This window comes from Lactuca serriola, chromosome 4 (assembly GCF_051521515.1).
Source record: "Lactuca serriola cultivar US96UC23 chromosome 4, Lser_US96UC23_V15, whole genome shotgun sequence".
NCBI classification, from domain to species: domain Eukaryota; kingdom Viridiplantae; phylum Streptophyta; class Magnoliopsida; order Asterales; family Asteraceae; genus Lactuca; species Lactuca serriola.
Genome location: NC_136411.1, coordinates 41,789,469 through 41,796,268, shown reverse-complemented (window position 1 = coordinate 41,796,268; position 6,800 = coordinate 41,789,469). Strand labels below are relative to the sequence as shown.

The window sequence follows — 6,800 nt, the reverse complement described above, 5'->3', positions numbered from 1 at the left end:
TATATATGTCTAACACCTAAATGTCTAGACTTTCCATTATACACTTGACTATAAGCCTAAACCAAAGTTGCAACCCTATCACATCTGATAGAAATGGTAGATATCGGTTTGGGCCATAAAGGAATTTCATAAATCAAATTCCTTAGCCACTCAACTTCTTTACCAACAACATATAAAGCTACAAACTCATACTCCATGGTTAAGTTAGTAATACATGTTTGTTTCTTGGATGCCCAAGAAATAGCACCTCCTCCAAGAAGAAACACCCAACCACTTGTAGAGGAGTGACCCTTTAAGTTGTTAATCCAACTGGCATCTGAATAACCTTCCAAAATAGACGGATATCCATTATAAGTTAAACCATAATCCATGGTTCCTTTCAAATACTTAAATACTCTACTCACAACTTTCTAATGATGTGAACTAGGATTACTAGTATATCTACTAAGCCTTCCCACAACATATCTTATATCAGTCCTAGTGTTGATCATGGCATAGATCATACAGCTAATAGCCCTTGAGTATTTAAGTTGAGACGTTGGAGATCCTTTATTTCGTAGAAGCTTAAGACTAGGATCTATAGGAGTGCTAGCAGGAGAATAGTTCTCAAAGTTAAACTTTTTCAAAATCTTCTAAATGTAATGAGATTGAGAAATTGAAATCCCATTGTTTCCTTGTTTAATTCTTATGCCAAGAATCACCTCTGCCTCCCCCAGGTCTTTCATTTCAAAACTAGATGATGATAATAATTTCTTGGTTCTGTCAACTTCTTTCAAATCATTACCAAAAATCAACATATCATCCACATATAAACAAATGATAACTCATTTACCAGAAGTATCAAATTTGTTATACACACACTTGTCAGCTTGGTTTAATGCAAAACATTAGACAAGACAACATTATCAAACTTTTGATGCCATTGTTTTAGTGCTTGTTTCAAACCATATAATGATTTCTTCAACTTTCACACTTTGTGTTCATTTCCAGACATCATAAACCCTGTAGGTTGTTTCATATAAATTTCCTCATCCAAGTCACCATTCAAGAATGCAGTTTTCACATCCATTTGGTGAATCGCAAGATTATGTATAGTTGCAAGAGCTAATAATAATCTAATAGTGGAAATTATGGTAACATGAGCTTGAGTATCAAATAAATCAATGCCTTCCTTTTGACCACTACTAGAAAACAACCCTTTAATGACACACGAAAAATCACACACACTGATTTACGATACACATTTTTTTGTGTGTCCTAAAAATAATGTCAGTTTTCCAAAATTTGAACGATAGAGGACACGCATTTGTGTGTGCCCTAAAATTAGTGTCAAACAAAAAAATTACAAACATGAAGGGAACCTGAATTAAATGGGTGTCGTAAAGAGATGTCATTTTATAATTTTTTTAATACGTGCCTAACCCTAAGGGGGAAAACCAAATCCCCCAAAAATTTGAAGTACCCGCCTTCCTTTACCTTTGTGCTCTCTCCTCCAGGTCTCACGATTGGTTCGAGTTTTGAGCTCATTGCAAGAAACGTTCTTCTGTTTCGAAAGCTTCTCACGTCTCTCAAGTCGCTTCTTCAAATCATGCTGAAAAACTCGGGATAATCCGCAACCTCCTCAATTTCCTGATCCATCACCTCCGCCAAAAACCCAATCCTCGATTCCAACAAGTGTTTAACACTCTTAATCAATATCAATATCTATCGCCCCACTAAACTCGCTATCTGCCCTGAATGAAACCCACATATTTTCAAATAACCAAGATTTGGCTTCAAAATCTTATCCAGACCTCTAAACATAACTTCCGAGAATTAATCACTACTTTTGTAGATCCGATTTTGTTAACTCTAACGAAGATATAAACTCAGTTGTGGATCGTAATTGTTTCTCAACTGTATCCCATAATCAACGTTTTTAAACAGAATTTCTCAATCATTCCGTCTTTGGTCAAACCGATGTCTACAAGAAAGTAAACTACCTCCGAAAGATTCAAATCGATGATGTAGCTTATGATTCTAGGGTTATGGGGGATTAGTTTACAGAGTTGAGTTCGTGACTCGCCAAGTGACTTGAAGAGCCTCAACGAGGAGCACATACAATTCAAGGTACTTTTCATCAATCATCTTACTGTTTGACTAACTTCTTAACTTGAACCCTCATTATTCATCATTTCAACTTATTTTTATATTACGAGAAGCACAACTCTTATGGCCAAATGCAAAAATTGACACCTTGGTTTCAGTTGGTTGTTGTTCTGTTCCAACTAAGGTAATTATTAATACCAAATTCCAATACTTTACATAAATAAATATTTATTCATATTTTTTTTCTGATTCAAGGTTCGAAAAGGTGGGTGGTGTTACTTCGATACTGGCCAAGTTTGGTTGAAAGTGCATGTTTAGTGGAGGATCAACTATTGTTTCCCTTGTACACGATGGCTATGTTCTACAGAAGGTATGCACTGACCCATATACAAATAACTCTAAGGGGCTGTTTATTTTTGACCTGTTTGGCCTTGTAATTATTTTTGACCATTGTCTAAATTGGTTGTTGGGATCAAGGGTAAACTGGTTTTTGTCATCTTTTTACATGCTTCTTGATGAATTTTTCCTCATTATATTTTCTGAATTTGCAGAGCTTGATGAATCAATGTTAGATGCTCTTGGAATCCTTCCACAACATAAACAACATAAAAAATTGTTGTTGGTTTGTGTTGCTGATTTCCAACTTTTTGCTTCTTAAAATTATCATGGATTTTTTGCTGAATGTAGATGATCACCAACAGTTATATATTTCTGAGAGTAGTTATTTATTTAATTAGTTGAAACTCAATGCTTGTTTTTGTCATTCTAGAAAGCCTTGGTTGGTGAGGACTTTAGTGAAGAGCAGTTGTTTGCTACAGAAAACTGCACATTGAAGGATGGTGGAGATGGTGAACTCAATATTTACCTTCACAGGTTAAAGGTATGTTATACTCATTAACTATAATTATGATAAGCACTGTTAATTGAAATGAAGGTATTTAGATATTTGAAGATCTTTTTTAGTTAGATAATCTATTTATCATCTTTTAGATGTAAGTTCTTGTTGTACACATGGTATAATATAAGAAAAGTTACAGCATAACCTGTTAATGCTATCTGAAAAATACTACAAACACTTATGCAACAACATTAGATTTGCTGAGCCTTTTACCTTCAGTATTTATAATGAATGTTGATGGATCATAACTTAAGTTATATAAAAAAAATTAGAGTAAAGAGGCTCCAACTATACATCTAGTTTGGGGGGAAATCTGCAAAATCCACCGACTCCCAACAATTTATCTTTTGTTGTTTAGTATTCTTATAGTGAGACAGAGTTCAAGACTCGTCATCTTTAGTCCCTCAAGGTCAGTCCAATACATCCTGTCATGAATTATGTACAAAAAATATTTCTTCAAAGTGTATGTATGTATCTTTGATGCAATATTTCTCTCATTTATGATTTACCAAAAAAATTGTAACTTGGTTTAGTTCAGATGGACAATTAGGATATGCCTAAAGGAAGTTGGACATGAATCTGATAGGGATATGACCCTACGAGTCTTGGATGTTTAAAATATAATACCCTGGACATTTGAAATATAATACCCCCAAAAATAAATGAATGTTTATAAATAAATTGGCTTTTTGACCAATAAACTTATGAGAAATTACAAAACAGTCCATGTTCTTATATAAATTATAATTGAACCATAAATGCACAATTTAGTGAATTAAGTTAAATTCTTATTTGACATAATTTGTCAAAAATCTATAATTATGAATTTACAACACTGGCCCTTAAACGTTGATTTTGAAAGTATGCTCCTTTTACGTTTAATTTTTCCTTTCTTTCTTTCTTATAATTTTATTTTTTATAATATAACAGTTGTGTTATTTCAGCTTAAATCCAGGTATTATACATTTGCTTAATTAGGTTTGTATAAAACATGTGGTTATAGGAATCCTTTAAGAAGTGTTGTAGCCAGCTTGTTGAAGAGGAAAGAGGAACTTGGCCTGATCTACTCATACAAGTGCTATATGACGAGTGGAGAAAATGCAAAAGAGGTATATCAAGTTTTTTTTATGTTAATGTATTTTATATAACATTTTTTTCTCCTCTTGCAGCTTTAAGCAGGGAACCTCTTATATTTCCTTTCTGGTCCTTAAGTAATTTGTATGTTTTAATTTGTAAGTTGATATTCACTACTGATTAAATTTACACTCTATGAATGATCAAGGTGTTTGGTTAGCTGTATAATTATATTTTTTTTCCTATCTAAAATGCAGATAAGGTGTCAATACTCTTTTAAAAGGAAGGAGGTTCGCCCAGGAGAGTTTCAAGTTAGCTTCATCCTTATTTTTTGAATAATTTTTTACCCTAACAATGAAATAAGGGCTAAATGCAAGCAAGAGCAATATACTTCCAGTCATTTGTTTGCTACAACATTATACTTACTTTCTATTTTTTTTTTCTTTTAAGGTACCTTTGAAAAATTAATCCAATTTTAGCTTTGAACTGTCATATGTAGTGATATGCACCTCATACATAAAACAATCAATAATATGGTGCAGATTGTATAGCATATGATGCACATTGAGAATTATGGGCTTATGATTGTGGGTTTTTTTTTTATTTTTTTATTTTATTTTTAGAATTGATAACATTATGTGATGCTATTTACGAAAAAATACAGACAAAGCACTTATACTTTTACCATTTATCAATTTAGTCACTTAATTGCCATGTGTGGTGATTAAGACATCAAACTTATTTTGGACCTTTTAAGTAAACCATTTTAATTGGTTATTTGGTTTTGAAAATGGGAAAAAAAAATCAATATACATAAAAATAGAACATAATTTCAACATTTTATCAATTTAGCCACTAAACTATACTCATTCTTAATGATTAATATAATAATAGTTTGGAGGCTAAATCAATAAAACACAATGTATCAGTAGCTAAAATTTGTTGTGTGACAACCCGAAATTTTCATTTGTACGAACAATATCTATTCAATAGAAGTCAGTCCAATTTCAGTGATTTTCAGACTTTTCCGAGCAAGTTAGTGTACCTTAGGGTTTACACTTTAGGATATATCAGGAGAGTGGATGCTCCTGAGTTTGTGAAATTTGGACATTTCAAGTTTCATAATGTTACAGTCTAAGTTCAAGAATAAAAATATTTTCTGTCAAAATATTTCAGGACTATAAATAGTTTTCTGAATTTATTTAATTCATTATTCACAATTCCAACTAGAGAAAAGCCATTTTCTCTCTGACAGATCTTCGGGTTTTTATCCCAGATTGGGAGTAACTCTTTCTAGTAGTGTTAGATTACATATTTGATGCTTATAACATGTTTTAGTGGGCTAAATCATGAGATCTAGGAGTTTACTCCCCAAGGTGTTCTTGGGCGGTAAACTCCCGAAACAAGGCCAAAACCGACATTGATGCTAGATTAAGGCCTTAGGACATTAGGTAAACACATTAGGGACATGAAATCACACACAAAACCACCCAAGATTGGGAGTTTACGGCCCAGAACTCTCTTAGGCCGTAAACTCCATTTCAAAGGGCTAAATGGTGGTTTTTGGACTAAAGGACTTTAAGGCTTGCATCTAGATTAATTCCCCAAGTAGCTTAAGGTCTTAAACACTTCAAATGACACAAAAGAAAGGGAGTTTACGGCCCAGAACTCTCCTAGGCCGTAAACTCCATGTAAATGGTCACAAAAGGTGTTTTCATGACACCTAAGGTCCTAGCCCTTTACAAGAAATTGTACCCACAAAATGGAAGGACCAAACCACACCAAAATCACTTAAACAAGTGAGTTTACGGCCAAGACATGGTTCTTGGGCCGTAAACTCCTATAAAGGGCACTAAGTGGTGCCTAATGCCTTCATATGCTAGGATTAAAAGTCTAGAACACATCCCACTAGTACAAGAGGCTTGAAAACAACCAAGGAATCACCCCAAGGGAGTTTACGGCCGTAAACTCCAAAGGGAAATGTCCTTTAGGCCGTAAACTCCTATTTGGAGTACTTCTAGGCCTTAAACCCTTCCAAGAACATAGCCACTAGGTTAGAATAATTCTAGAAAGCATATTGGACTTCAAAACACACCAAACACACATGTTTGGGAGTTTACGGCCGTAAACTCAAGAGTTTACAACCGTAAACTCCATGTGTGATGGTATATGGAGAGTAAACTCTCATATGGGGTCCTTTGGAAACCCTAAACTCAAGTACCCTGTCCCACAATAGCTTAGATGAAGTCCTTACGGCTTAAAACACTTACATAAAGTGTTATCTATATCTAAGATGTCTTAAACATTATAAATTAGTCTTTGGTGTCTAATTGAGTGCATATATGTGTGATTATATGTTCATTAGGATCGTAGTGTGTGCACAAGTCCTCGCTTGACACCTAGCCATCCGATACCGTTCAGTTCATTCCAATCACCAACTACAGGTGAGTTCATACCCCGTAATCAATGTTTTAAAGGATTTTAAATGCTTTAATGGGGGGGGGATACAAGTAGAAACAAACATGTTATTAAATCAGTTTCATGTATTTTATAACTATGTTTTCACTCAGTAGATTTCACATATTTCAAAGGAAGTCACGTGAAATGGTTTTCTATCTTAAAATACTTAGACAACAGAAGTATTAGTTTTGAATTGTATAATGACTTCAAGTCACTTTATATTATTGTTCAAAGCTCCTAGATACCTTGCATAAACCTACTTGAACAACAACATACTTTC

General features: G+C 33.8%; 1 pseudogene; it reads right to left on the bottom strand.

The window, feature by feature from the left end:
- Positions 1-1,423: 1,423 nt before the first annotated feature.
- Positions 1,424-2,099, bottom strand: LOC145098284 (uncharacterized; annotated as a pseudogene).
- Between the last annotated feature and the right edge of the window lie 4,701 nt (positions 2,100-6,800).